Source organism: Solanum stenotomum, chromosome 1 (genome assembly GCF_019186545.1).
Source record: "Solanum stenotomum isolate F172 chromosome 1, ASM1918654v1, whole genome shotgun sequence".
Lineage (NCBI taxonomy): Eukaryota > Viridiplantae > Streptophyta > Magnoliopsida > Solanales > Solanaceae > Solanum > Solanum stenotomum.
In genome coordinates this window covers 68,978,414-68,994,848 of record NC_064282.1, presented here as the reverse complement: position 1 = coordinate 68,994,848, position 16,435 = coordinate 68,978,414, and the positions used below count along the sequence as shown (strand labels likewise).

The window sequence follows — 16,435 nt, the reverse complement described above, 5'->3', positions numbered from 1 at the left end:
CCCCCCCCCCCCCCCCCGAAGCTCGAGGCACACGGAACGGGCCAGTATAAAATATTAACATTATCCATACGTGTGGGGAATATATTGGTTTTCCTTTTTGGGAATATTTTAATATTGTGATGGTTAAATGTTTATATTTAAAAGAAAATTGATAAATTAATGACTTATTTTCGGACCATATACATGTACATATATCCCTTTGTTTGGTTCGTTTTGTTTATCATATTCAAGAAGCTGATGTAATCTTCGTCATTCACCGTAGTTAGACTATATTACCAAAATAACATTTAATTTCAGTTTAAAAAGGTATAAGTTATACTAAACAAAAGAGAAAAGAAGTATAGTATCGTTATGCATTTTAACAAAAGAGAAAGCTCACGCAAGATACGTTGTCCCATTAATTACCTACTTAAATTTTTTCTTCCCATTTTTGAATCTTTTTTAAGGAGTAATTATTATTTTCAATAATTCAAGAAATATTGGAATTTATAATCATATATATCAATTTATATACTTAATATTAAAGAATGTAATGAAATGACTAAAGTTCCCTTTTACTTCATAGTTTTTCAAGCTTGAATTTGATATGAATTCAAATCTTACACTTTTTTAAATCTCGAGTCTGAACTTGATTAAATTCAAACTAGTTGACCTTATAAAATTCAAATCTTAATAATTAAATTGGGGAAAATGTTAAATTATATCGATTGAATGTGTGTATTTGTTAATTTGAAGAGTCAAATAGTGACTTAGTAATATGTTAGTTGGGAAGCAGCACAAATTAAAAAAGTTCATCATAACTGAGCATCTTAATTATACGCCCTCCGTTCATTTTTACTTGTGATGATTTGACTTAGCACACCTATTAAGAAAATAATTATTTTTATCAAATTATCTTTATTAAATGATGTTTAGTATTAGATCTTGGAAAAAATTTTTGGAGAATAAATATTTAATGCCTAGAGTAAAACATGAAAAAATTGTTTTTTCTTGATATATCAAAATTGGCAAGTAAAAATGAAAATATGTTTTAGAAAAAAGTGATAAGTTCTTGTAAATGAAGGGAGTATTTGCCATAAATATTAATTTCTTGACAAAAACGTAAGTAAGGAAAAGACGTGGATCAGTTGAGCCTCAATTAATGTTCCATCTATGATATTTTTCATAATTAATCTATAGTGTTTACCACCTAATACTTTCCATAATAGCAGCAATAAAGTTATAAACTATTAATTTAAGTTGATTTAAAGTTTTGATGTCTAACTAGGGACATGGTTGAGGAAATACTGCGTACATGAAAAAGACAAAAAGATAGTTGTCTAAAAGCTATCAAATCTGACGTGATTGGTGCGCGACTTTTTAGAGTAGCAGGCTCTCAGCCAATGGCTTTGCTCCAAGGGCTTTTGTCCATATCATAATAGTCTCTTCTCCAAAGACAAAATGAAGTTTTGGCAAACAAGTCTTGAATTCTGAAATTCATTAGCTTACAAAGAAAAAACCATCTTCAAGGAAGAACACTGCTCATACTCAACAAGGACCTAATGAAGTGATGAAGCGTCTTAGTTGTATTTTGAGCTTTGTTGTAGTCGGTTATAAAGGATAGTAGATCGTTTGCTTGCCTAAGTTATAAAGGATAGTAGATCGGTTACTTGTCTAAGTCTTTAGGTTGAGTCGGATTAACTAGTTAGTTGAATCATCTATGTTTTAGTCAAGTTTACATCATTGTTTTGATGTCCTCTTGGGTAGAGTTGTGTAGGAGTGTCAACTTGATATGTGGGTGTAACAGAGTTGCTGCTTGTTTATGTTCTTATCTTCGAGATCTGAGTTGGTGGCTAGAGTTAGCCTTGTTGGGTTCTTGAAGTCTAGATCCACTAGAGTTAGTTGGTTTAGTGGGCTATAGAGTTATTGCTTAGTTCTTTTTCTTATAGTAGAGTTGTTACAACAAGGGGGAATGGATTAAAGAGTTTTTAATTCCTATGTTACAAACTAGAGTTTGTAATCTAAAACTTTGATCTGCTTTGAGTGAAATGGAGTTCGGTTGGAAATTCTGTGAGTATAGGTCGTGGTTTTCTCCTCCCTTGAGTAAGGGAGTTTCCACGTAAAAATATCTTGTGTCTAATTTACTTTGAACTATTTATTTTTTGCACTATTATTCTGTCGAGGGACCTTTTCAGTGGTTACTAGTGGACACATCCATTCTATCAATTAGTATCCGAGCTTGGGCTCTCTATCTAGTTAATACCAAGAGAGAATCATGTAGAAAAGATGGCTGCTCCACTAAACTTGGAAGAGAGTCAATTATCAATCAAGCCACCTCAATTTAATGGCATGTTCTACCATGGGCCTTCTAATATTGTTCTTGATGATTCTCACATTCCTACAATCAATGTGAATGATGAATAAATTGTTTCCAAACCCCGACAACAGTATAATAAGGTTGGCCGGGAGAAAGATACAAAAAGGGTTAAATCACTTGCTCTCAAGTTTTCACAAAGTGAAATCCCTGAAATAGATGAAAACATGGCCTATCTCACTCGAAGATTTTAAAAAATCGTGAGAAAACATGGAGGTCACATGAAGAAAGGAAACCTTGACAGGGCTACAAACACAAATGACTCTTGTCACAAGTTTGGTAAGTCAATTCACTTCATCAGATACTGGCACAAGGGAGAACATAAGGAATATATGAAGTCTGGAGGAGACAATGACAAAAGAAGGACCAAGTCGCTAACAAGTCAAGCAGAAGAGAAACGACTGATTATGTGATGAAGAAAGCTCCGACCATCTGAGGAAATACCTCAAGTGATTCAAATGATTTTGTATTCCCTCATGGTGCTTCCATGTTCGTTGTAAAAGAAGACAAATAAATATTTGATTATGTGTTCGCCTTTGTCGCAAAATCAGAAGAGGATGATGATAATGAAGAGGTAACCCTATCTAACTTCAAGCAAAATGTGAATATTTTTATACTAATTGATTCGATGAGTGAACTAACCACTAAGAAGAATATCTTGAACAATAGCTTAGACATCTTTCAAGATAGAAAAATTGCGCTAATTACCCAAATATATGATATTGAAAAATAAATAACCGTTCGAAGGAAAATATAAAAAGGGCGATGACAACGGTTTCTAAGAAGATAGCCTAAATGTATGAATACTTAATAAAGGAATCAAAGAGGTGAAATGGTGTAAAAAGTATTTATAGAATAAAGATAAGGACTAGACAACTATAAAATAAATGGTCAAGATTTATTTTTATTTTTTACAATTATTATAATTGATTTATTTTTTTAACCTCTAATTAATTAATCCGTATCCACTAAAATAATAAAAATAATCTCTCCCATTGTTGGAGATAGGTTATAACAATATTTACCATTTACTTTTCAAAATATTTTTGATTGTCTAATCTTTATAGATTATTATTTCAAGAATATTTATATGTAATCTAGCAAAATATTTTGGATGTGAGATGGAGTGGGAAATAGGGTTTCGCGGATGGCAGAGGTGTTGGGTGGGTGCATCATGCATGGATGGTTGTGGAGGAGACAATGAACTTGAAATGTCACTTGTAAAATTTGTTTTCCATACTTCTATTTGGGAAGTCATTTAGCGCATTTTTATGGAACTTGTTTTTGTGGAGATTTTTTTTCAAGACATTTTGTCACACCAACCATAGAAAAATTGAAAATATTCTTCTTTCTTCATACAAGATGAACACGCAACTAATAACTATATTTTCCTCCGAGTGTAAGTTGTCGTTGTGCAATTTTACATAACATGTTCAATTCTTAAAACTAACTTTTCAAGGAGAAAAGTAAGATTAAATTGTTTATACTTAAGGAAATATCTGTAAAGTCCTTCAAAAGTGCGTTACACAGAATTAGATACATCGGGCTGTCATTTCTAAAAAGAAAAAAACAAGTAAAAGAAGAGGGAAATGACATCAACGCAATGCAGGCCATACATACTGCACATGTAAAATCGTATTGCTTCAATAATTCATGTGACCAAATAACCATGCACAATACGTAGGACAAGGCAACATTATTAAAGATGTATTGTTTCCATATGATATTTGTATAATATTATTATATATTGAGATTAATATTTGAGAATTCATTTTTTTAATTTTATTTTTTGAAACGGCCATGGTTTATTATAATTTATAATTTACAAACATGATTTAATAAAAGTTGCATTTCAATAAAGAAGAAAATAAAAAAATCTGCAACACTTCTTTTTTTTCCTCCCCCATTTTCACATCTTCTCCTCCTTTAACAAACATGACCTTCTTAATAAAACATGTTGAAATGTGTCGACTTAGCAAAATGTAGGGATGGCAATGGGCGGTGTGGGGCAGGGCGGGTTGAGCTTAACCCGCATATCTTTTAATTTGCCCCGCTTCATCCCGCATAACAACGTTTTTTATTTTCAACCTGCCCCACTCCACTCTGCACCGCCCCACATATTTTTTAAAATATTTTATTTTTCTAGCTAAGAGTTTAATACTAAAAATAAAATTCATAAAAATAAATTTATTTTTCATTAAGTTGTATTAATTAAATCGGATAGTGACTTAAAATTTATTTTTTAGAGGTCAATTGGGGAACATGAAAGAAATTGTATTATTCTTTATTGAACCATTTTGACTTACTATCTTTAATAGGTTAGTAGCTTTAAAGAAATTATCTTAATAAATAACGCTCTATCACTCTTATAACATGTAAAAAGTTAAAATAAAGTTTGAACCAACATAAAGTCATATATATCTGCAACCCGCCCCACCCCACATTAGTTTTAAAAAAACTCACTTGAACCTGCCTCGCATCCCACCTGCCCCGCATAACCTTAAACATGCCCCACCCTGCATAACCTTAAACCCACCCTGCCCCACATCCACCCCGCGCCATAGTCCCTAGTAAAACGTGTTGAAATGACAACGTCAAGTCTTAATTGATGTGTTTAAAATAAATGAATTTTAGTTGAGATGTTTAAATGAATGTTAATGTCAATTTTATGCGATCATCGACAAATTCTGTCTATATATATATATATAAAGGTATTTTTGAACAATACATGAAACTCTATTCTCATAAACAATAATTTAGACTAACCATATCAATATATTATTAATGAAAATCATATCAAAATACATGTTTGTAGCATTATTGAAATAAAAATTTTAAAAAATAATACCCTATTAATATAGATTTATACATACTGGAGTCTTCCCTAATATATCTATAAGTGATGATTTAGGGTGAATCATTTGTAATTTGAATTTTTCAAATTTCACATTCCAAAAGATTCATATCTCATTGACGATGGTGTATATTAGAACTTGTTTCATTTAGCCAAGTTTCAAATTGTCACGATCCAATCCACCGGGCCGTGTGCACCTACATGCTACCACCTAAGCATGAGAACCCTCATATCCCAATAGTTAAAACACGTGGAAAATTAACGAAAAATGGAGATAATTAAATCATAGAGTTTTTATAAATAAAAACCTTCTTAAACAAATCGGAATTAAGACTTGTAAAGTAATTAACACCCCCAAGGATCTAGTCTAAATAAGTACAAGAGCTACTAAGAGTACAACTATACATAATAATGAAAAACACAGCTCCCACCATGGGAAAGGAAAAGTAGAAGCTACTAGAGAATCCTTCGTCTTCACCTAAAGAAACATCACCGACCCTGCATCCAGACTATGCCAAAAAGGCATAGCAAGAGTAGTATCAATACAAAATCACACGTACTGGTAGGCATCATTGGTCCACCCCGACATCCACAACATAACATAAGAAATCAGCTAGCAAGAATATGCAATAAACCCCTCGCTTCTCCACCTTTTCCCTTTCTCGAATACCTCAAATTACCCTAGTACCCTTACTACTAACCACCCCTCATTCATCCTACTTACTAGGTTATTGATCAAAACCGAACCATTCTAACACATAGAAGAGACCACGAATACAACTATAAGCATTCCAACTAACCGCGCTCAATAAACCCTTACTTCCTCCTTTATATTGCCCAGCCTTCGCCACATGGTACATTATATCAAGCTTTCTGACTACTAACAACGAACCCCTTTCTCCAAGGTGAAATCCACCTAAGTATTTACATCACGTACACTACCTTCACTTCTCACCCTTGCAACAGACATAAGCCAATTCAACATAATAATAACATGCATACACCGAACATATACAATATCATCATCATTTACGACCAACGTACAATTTCACCATTACTCAAGATACACAATTATATCAAGTCATTGATCCTCTCATGGAACCCAAATCCAAATTGTTAGCATACTGGAACGTGGTACCCAATCAAATGTTTATGTTGGAACGTGGTAACCGATCCAATATTTATGCCGGAACGTGGCAACCGATCACATATTTATGTCGAAACGTGACAACCGATCCAAGTTAGTGTGTCGGAACGCAACACCCGATCCATTCAATAAGCCACAATCACAATCACAATCACAAGTATATTCTCAAAATCATACAATCAAGTCATTATTCATGACATTCATCATTCATCATTCATCTATCTCATTTACAACTAGTGTGATCAATAATGCAATATTCACATACATACACGTATTATAATGAAACAAGAACAAACATATATCATACAATCATGAAATCACAACCATCACCATGAAATATTAATCGACATATATCACTTAAATAATAACTCGACCATACTTAGCCCTAGTTTATCATCTAAGGCTTTTTCCTATGAATTAATCATCCTTTGTTCGGTGCACGAAGGCCTACGCATAAATCCTACTATTGATTTACATTATATTACGCAGTGAGCACAGACTTATAGCTACTTAATTAATAAACCTATCCCACCTGGGCGCCAAGCTGTTGCACAGAGTTTTTGGCCTCGATTCTTGTTTCCGAATTTCTTGATGGTGATCTTGACCGGAAATCCTCCATCCACCACGCTCCTTACGCTAGAAATCTCCTTCCTAAAGGCTCTGGCCCGCCCTGGCGGGACAGTGGCCCAATAATTTCCCAAATTTTTGTTTTTCCTAAATTACGCCGGTTCGGGTCGTTACAATAGCTACTAATTTACCCCTCGTTCGTCCCCGAACGACTAGTGCATGGATCATCACACGCGCTATTTCGGTTTACTTCTAAACTAAAACGAACCCACGACGTATGCTGACCCTTCCAAATCGAAACACAAAAGATGTTATACGCAAAAGGGTTGGTTAGGTATTTAAGGCAACACATGAAGAAATGAACTTGTTCAACTTATATAGCCTGATCCCGCTAGGGCGACAGCTCTTCCGTTGAGGGGCAGCTGTAGCGATGGATCTCCCGCTGAGGCGGGAGATCAGGAAACAATAAAAGGGGAATGAGGAATGGTTTCCTCATTTCTCCCTTTTTCTTTACTCAAAACTCTCCCAACCCTCTCAATTCACTTGCTCCGAACGTCAATTCTAAGGTAAGTTTCTCGCTCAATACACTATTTACTTCAATACTAGATAAACAACGATTGCATATTGTTACCTAATTGATTAGAAACGGTTTTCAGGTTGTTATTCAAAAAGTTGAACATAGGTTGCTAGTTTGATAGAAAAACGTAGCATGGTCACTCCCCTTACGTCCCCAACGTCTCCACAACGTCCTGGGCATAAGGATTTCGTAAATATACGGCTAAATCGATGCCAAAAAGGTTGGGAGAAGTTGAAAATCCTCTTCATTTAAAACTAGAATTTGAGGGGTTTTTAGGGGTTATTTTGCCAAAATAATAGCATATTTAAGTTCTAGGGTAGTTAATACACTCTGCTCTGCTGAAATTCTGTCAAAAACGAGGGTTTTGGGATGAAGAGGCGTCATGATCGCGCCTGGTGTTCGTCCCAGATGAAGGTCGCTCTAGCGGCCTTTATCCCACTGTAGCGGCCTCCATCGTCCTGCTCTAGTGGGATTTTGGCCGCTGTGGCGGGATAAGCCAGACTAGTGACCTGCATCCCTTTAGGATATGAAAAATTTTCCCTTCCCATTTTAACCAGATTCTGCCTAATCCCCCGGTGTTTTAACGTATATTTTAACATTTTGCAGGCTCTCTAAGTGGCAAGTCTAAATGAGGAAAACCTTCCATTCGTCTAATTTCCCGATGCTGCTAGTCAGGAGAGGTACCACGACTTCTAAAACACTAAGTTTTGTTGCGAGTGGGGTTTCCACTTGCTGAACTTAGAGGAGAAAGCGCCTGCCTTTCACGCTCGGCTAATGGAGTTTGGATGGGCCCACTAACAGAGGCTCCCCTTGCTACTCTCTCTACTTGGGTGAGGGAGTTCTACGTTGTCCTGCCTATAGTTCGAAGGGACGACCCTCATCCCGTCATCCATATTCGGGGAGTTGACATCCCTCTAAATGCCCAACCATCAATGAGATGCTAGAGGTGCTCGAGGTCTCGAACGCTGCGTATGAGACCAAGTTGAGAGAGATGAAGCTAGGTTGGTTGAGGGACACCCTGATCGAGCCTGTGCGCCAGGACCAGGTCTATTGGGATACTACAGAGGGCATTATTGTCATGACCCAACCCACCAGGCCATGCGGTTCCCTACATGCTAAGAGGTGGCTACACTTGGTTACTAGGAGGATTCGCCCATCGGACAACCACACCGACGTGACATTCCCTCGGGCTTTGGTGGCGGCGTGCGCCATACAGGGTATTGAGCTAGACGTTGGGGCACAAATTATCTCAGAGTGGAAGATGTTGTATCAGGGTAATAAGAAGGTGTTCTTCTTGCCTATACTTATCACTGTGTTGTGCAAACGGGCGGGAGTACTGCTTCGACACTGATGAGGTACTTTCCATGGATCCTCCCTTTCACCCTCTTTTGGTTAGACATGGCTTTACTTCTAAGAGCAAGAGGAGGAGGACAGGTCGGGCCAGCAGTAATCAAGTGGCTGCAGAGGCGGAGGGGGAGGTAGGAGACGATGGTGCAGGGGACGACACTCTTCCCACCCAGTTCCACCCCCATTTTCCAGTGCTCAAGTGGAGGAGGACCTAGCAACCGTCCGTCAAAAATTTTGGGGATCTAAGGCTAGTACCTCGACTTCGATTCCACCCACCACCACCCTCGAATTGGAGATGCTCCACTGCCAGCTGCGATGGGAGAAGAAGAAGAACATAAAGAGGGATCGTATGATGGCCCGAATGTAGAAGACGTTGAAAGTCATATTTTCTTGCGTCTCCCCAGCGGGAGCTCTCCACACTTAGGCCGTAGGATTTCGCGAAGTTTCCTTGGTTGAATGACGCTTATATTGGCGAGACAGCGCCAGAGGATATGGGGTCCGACAACGACACTTCTCCTTCCCAAGGTTACTGATCTTATTTTTGCCCCCCTTGGGCTTGTAAATTTGGACAAAACTTTACCTTTCTTTTTTGTCTTTCTTTATGTTTTTGTAGCACTTGGATGCTGGTTTTTCTAGTTGTTTTTCCCTGCTAATATTAAATGCTAAGGTTTTATAGCTTGTTGTTCTATTGATGAATGCTGATGGAATTGATGGGATTAGTTCGGATACTATACGGGGTCTGAAATTGTGACTAGGAAAAACAGGGGAGACAACGATGAGATTCTGTCTCACCTTGTCCTGCTCTGGCGGAAGATATCCCGCCCTGGCGGCCTCTCATTGGCGGGAAAAGTCCCGCCCCAGCGACTTCAACAAAAACAGAACCCCTGGCAATAATTTTCTGTGGTTCTTTTCCTTTTTAACTCCCCCAAAGGTTCCCAACTATAACACCGACATGTTTATGAGTGATTCCCTTAGCTAAGATAGTCAAAGTCTACTCCGAGTTGATCTCAACGATACACAACCCAACTCATTCTCATTAATTCCACCCCATAACCCACACATCCCCATGATACACCCAAACACTCATACGATTATTAGTTGGTTGCGATACACGTCCAGATTCCATTTTACAAATCACCTTGCAAATTATCTAAACCCTCGCACCAACTTAGTTCTAACTTTCTCCTCACCAAGAGTTTCACGATACTCAAGCAGTTACAACTTGCATAATTTAAACGATCCAGTCAACATATTATGCATAACAAAGTTCAAACACGCATTTACCATGCATCCAATCATATCATCACATTCCAGCAAACCATCTTTCACATTCACAGTTAATTCAAAAACACGAAGCACGCATTCACAGTTTCAAGTTAGACCCACAGACAAGTCCAAGTTCTTAATTAGTTACTTCACTCCATAGATGACCATTACTGATCATCCATGCATTTACACTTCCCCTAGGGCCAGATACCAATTGGAACCTTCTCAATTTCAATTTGCTTTGCTTGTATTCCTTCGGTCGTGACTACGGCGTCCAGTTCACTTCATTGAGATACCAGTTGGAATCGGGAGATACCAATTGAACCCAACTCATACCATAAGAAAAACTCACACTAAGGAGAGAAAAGACGAGACAACTTCCTAAAATGCTTCCTAGCCCCTGAAGATTAGATGTGGATGTCAACACACCAATCCGCAGGAGTCTAGTCCACATTTTGCTCTTGTACTGGTAGACCGGTAACTTGAGCTCTGATACCAATTTGTCACAATACAACCCACCGGGACGTACGGGCACCTATATGATACCACCTAAGTAGGAGAACCCTCATATCCCAATAGTTAAAACATGTGGAAAATTAACAAAAAATGGAGATAATGAAATCATAGAGTTTTTATAAATGAAAACCTTCTTAAACAAATCCGGGTTAAGACTTGTAAAGTAATTAACACCCCCAAGGATCTAGTCTAAACAGGTACAAGAGCTACTTAAGAGTACAAATGACATAATAATGAAAAGACACAGCTCCCACCATGTGGAAGGAAAAGTAGAAGCTGCTGGAGAATTTTTCGTCTTCACCTAATGAAATATCTCTGACCCTGCATCCAGAGACATGCCTTTTGCTATGCCAAGACTAGTATCAGTACAAAACCACAGGTACTGGTATGCATCATCGGTCCACCCGACGCCCACCGCATAATATAAGAAATCAACTAGCAAGAATGTGCAATAAACCCCTCGCTTCTCCACCTTTTCCCTTTCTCGAATACCTTAAATTACCCTAGTACCCTTACTACTAACCACCCCTTATTCATCGTACTTACTAGGTTATTGATCAAAAACCTAACCACTCTAACACATAGAAGAGACCACGAATACAAATATAAGCATTCTGACTAACCTCCCTCAATAAACCCTTACTTACTTTTTTATATTGCCCAGCCTTCGCCACATGGTACATTATATCAAGCTTTTTGACTACTAACCACGAACCCCTTTCTCCAAGGTGAAATCCACTTACGTATTTACATCATGTACACTACCTCCACTTCTCACCCTTGCAACATACATAAGCCAATTCAACATAATAATAACATGCATACACCGAACATATACAATATCATCATCATTTACGACCAATGTACAATTTCACCATTACTCAAGATACATAATTATATCAAGTCATTGGTCCTCTCATGGAACCCAAATCCAAATTGTTAGCATACCGGAACGTAGTACCCGATCCAATGTTTATGCTAAAACGTAGCAACCGATCCAATATTTATGTCAGAACGTGGCAACCGATCACATATTTATGTCGAAACGTGACAATCGATCCAAGTTAGTGTGTCGGAACGCAACACCCGATCCATTCAACAAGCCACAATCACAATCACAAGTATATTCTCAAAATCATACAATCAAGTCATGATTTATGGCATTCATCATTCATCTATCTCATTTACAACTAGTGTGATCAATAATGCAATATTCATATACATACACATATTATTGAAGCAAGAATAAATATATATCACACAATCATAAAATCACAACCATCACCATGAAGTATTCATCGACGTATATCACTTAAACAATAACTCGACCATACTTAGCCCTAGTTCATCATCTAAGGCTTCTTCCTATGAATTAATCATCCTTTGTTCGGTGCACGAAGGCCTACGCATAAATCCTACTATTGATTTACATTATATTACGCAGTGAACACAAATTTATAACTACTCAATTAATAAACCTAGCCTAGCTGGGCGCCAAGCTGTTGCACAGAGTTTTTGGTTTCGATTCTTGTTTTCAGATTTTGTGATGGTGATCTTGACCGAAAATCCACCATCCACTACACTCCTTACGCTAGAAATCTCCTTATCCTTCCTTCCCAAGCTTAGAGCAACTTTTGGAGGATTTCTAGGATGTTTTACATCTAATTTAGGTATTTTAGAAAGAAGGAGGAAATAAGATTTCACGTTATTAACGTTTTGTCTCGCCTATCCCGCTCTGGCGCCAGCTTACCCCGTTGTGGCACCGCCACCCTAGCGGCATATCGCCCACCCTAGTGGGACAGCGGCCCAATAGTTTCTCGAATTTTTGCTTTTACTAAATAACGACGGTTCGGATCGTTACACAAATATGAACATTTCATCTGTATTGAGCTACTCAATTGACTCTCACCAAGCTTTTTGTCTTGTTTCTGTCATTTGGTCTTAAGAGTTTTTTTTAGCAATTGTAATGTATTCTATGACATCAAGTTCTTCAAGCCTATTTTTGAGTTGATTCACTTTATTTCTAGTAGCATTCACTTCTAGATTTGTACTTTCACTTAACTGCATATCAAGATTTTGAAAACGAAAAATAACTGCATTAACTATAGGGTGAAAAAATGAATGAGGCTTACTACTAGTAGGGGAAACCATCATTATTCTAATGTCAATATTGCATTCTGTAGCGAGCTCACTAGCTTTTTTGTACAAACCCTCATGACGATTTGTAAATGTAGCAAACATGGCATCCTCATTTTCAATTTTTTTCATTGATATCTTTTGACGCCCTTTAGTCTTTTTGTTTTCTCTTCATGCCTAAGTGAAATGTTTTTCACCAAATGATACTTATGAAAAAAATAACATTGCACTTATTTATATACATCAATTTTCTAAATGATATATAATTAATTTTTTAGTCAAAGAACACATTAAAAATAATATTTTCATCATAGAGAAAATTAGGAAAGTAGTTTAATATTATACTGTACATATATTTTGTATATTAAGCACAATATTAAAATATAATTTTTTTAATCAAATATTTTACTACACTCATGAAATTTATTAAGTTAAATTTAGAAAATATGAATATAATATAAAAAGAAAATATAATTCTCCATTTTTTAAAAATCTTTCTGTATGATAAACAAAATAATATAGTAACAAAAACAAATCTGAAAGTTATCTATAATAGGAAATATCTTACTATATTTTGCATAAATTAATAAAATTCAAATAGACAATACAAAATAATTGATTATAATTATAAATAAAATTAATTGCAAATTAAAGTAATTTTAAATTTAAAGTAAACTTAAATTATTTATATGCATTAGCATAAATAGACATTGACTTGAATAAGATTCAAAGATTTAACTTTAATAAGAAATAAATTAATGAAATGTAATAATACAAAAGGAAATTATATAATGAAGTATTAAGTTGAAGTTAATAAATATGAATATAATTAGCTGTAAAATAAATTACATGCCAAAAAATTTTAGTTTTTTTTTTATAAGAAGCAAAATCAAAATCCTAATTTACTTTAGCAAAAATAAATCTAAAATTTAACCATAATAGGAAAATATATTAATGTTTTTACACAATTTAAAATTTTAAGTAAAATCAAATCATTCATATGCACAGTAAATAGCCGTTGACTTAAGTAGGATTCAAAAGTCTAATCTTAATAGGAAAATCTATTAATGACATACAACAATAAAGAAATAAAATTTTATACATATTGTGCTTGTCAAAAAAAATTGTGAATATATATATAATTAGAAGGGAATAAATAAAAATAAATTTATGATTTAAAAATTATGAATTTAGTATATATAAGAGTATTAAACCTATTATACTTTTGAAGTGGTGAATTATTACCTGTGATTGTTATAATTGTAGTTATTTTTACATATATATAATCCGTGTTAAATAGGATTAATTTTTTACATATATAATACTCACCATTCGTATTTTAGAAACAATATTTTTAAAGAAAAATGAAAATATAATTTGATTAGGCAAGTGCTTACTGTACTTGACACTCACAAAAAAAATTCAGGCACGATTTACTAAAATTAACGTGTTTATATTGAAATTGCTTATATTAAAAGATCATCCTTTTACCAAAAAATAAATAAAAATAAATTGTCCGTTCAATTAAATATGAAATTGGTTATTCCATTCGTTTCTATTTATATGTCACAATTTTATGTTTCTTTTTTCTTAAGAGAACTAGGTAAGTTTACTATTGTACATTTATTTAGTGTTCTCTTGAAGTTAAATTTTCAATAAATGAATATGAATTAATTTACTTTGATTAACTAATTTGATCAATGAACATTATTCAATTATTTAGTTTTTCTATGTTGGGTAAACGTATACTTTCAAGGCTAACAACTTTGAAAGGGTAAAATAGAAAAAATAGTATCATTTATGCATTAATTTTGTGAAATGACACAAATACAACTCCGTGAAAGTGAGTTGGTGATCTCGATTACGAACTTTTCAAACCAACTTTATTCTTTCATCATTTTCAACTTTTAAAGTTTGAAATTTAAAATTCGAACCATATTTTTGCAAATTGAACTTCAAAAAGATGTTGTTCTTGAGTTTATGGCATCATATTTCAGCTAGTTAATTTTTCTTATATATATATATATATATATATATATATAATTTTGCGTGCAAGTAGACAATTATAAATCAAATGATGATGTCAGTAATACGTAATTGAATGATAGATTGACATACCATGAAATAAAGAACAAACCTTTTATGTGATTGACCTTTTTACTTTTAGTTGTGATTTCAAATAATTATAACTATAATGGGCGGAGCATGTAACTTATTTCAAACCCTCTGAAGCAAAAAATTAATACTATATATTCAAAATTAAATTATTCTAATGAACATAACCTAACTAATAAATATTGAGGGTGTGTTTTGATACGAAGGAAAACATTTTTTGAAAAATGTTTTCCATGTTTAGTTGGTTAAATATTTTCGAAATCAACTCATTTTCCTCAAATTTAAGGAAAATGAATTCTCTTAAAAAATTAAGGAAAACATTTTCCAAAACTCTCCTCCAACTTCAAATTACAATTACTTTTTTGTTTGAAAAATAAATTTAAAGCTTTTTTAGAAAAAATATATTCAACTTCAATTTTTTTTATTTTTTTACCCACCTGACCCCCTCCCCCGCCACCCTCGATCCTCCCCATCTATCAACCCCCTACCAGCACCCCATCCCCCACCAAAAAAAAATTAAAGTTTGTTTTTTAAAAATATTTTCAACTTCAATTTTTTATTTTTTTACTCAACCCCTGCCCCCACAAATAAAAAATTTAAGTTTGTTTTTTAAAATGTTTCCAATACCTGCCCCCTACCATCCCCCATCCCCCCCCCCCCCTTCCCGATAAAAAAAAAATTTAAAGTTTGTTTTTAAAAATGTTTCCAATTCAAATTTTTATTTGTCACCGCACCCCTACCCTCGACCTCCCCNCTAAAAAATCTTTTTCGGGAAATATTTTCTACACACCAACCAAACATGAGAAAATAAGTTAAAAACCTACTTATTTTTCAAGAAAACATTTTCAAGGAAAACATTTTCTAGGAAAATGTTTTCCCAAACACACCCTAAATAAGAAAGTGTTGCCCATAAGATTTTAGGTTTGAGATCGATACATTACTGTTTGGTAATTGTTACGTATCAGATACATTTAGTATGAATTTGAATTTACATATCATGCATAAAAAATTAGTGCATGATACATTATTATTTATGTATCTTATTTTATTTGAGAAATACTATTTTTTATTTTTTTGAAACTATTATACATGTAATTGTTCCAAATAACATATTTTTTGGTGTATAATACATAACACAAAGTTTACGTATCAAGTACATTTATATTGAGCATGATAAACACTAATCGAAGATTCAACAACATTATAGTTATGTATCAATATCTTAAATATGAACATGATACATTGAATAAAACAAAAGTTATTGTAGCAGTGATGTATCAAATCAGTGATAACACTAAAAAAAGATTAATTAAAGAATCAAAATAAATGAGATACATTGAAAAATTGTATCTTTGGTAGTGATGGTCGTGCAATGACAGATCTAACTTTTTTCTTTCTTTTTTGGGCGTTTGTGAACAGTAGATTTAGAACTCGAAGATGCCTCCTTCTTCGACTTCTCTGCTCTCAAATTCTTCATGATTAATGGGTTGTTTCGATCGATTTTTATAAAAGCTTACATCCTCATAATCAAATTGGGTAAGCCCAATACTAAAAGAG

General features: G+C 34.6%; 1 pseudogene; it reads right to left on the bottom strand.

The window, feature by feature from the left end:
- Positions 1 to 5,320: 5,320 nt before the first annotated feature.
- Positions 5,321 to 15,351, bottom strand: LOC125855806 (agamous-like MADS-box protein AGL62; annotated as a pseudogene).
- Positions 15,352 to 16,435: the final 1,084 nt, after the last annotated feature.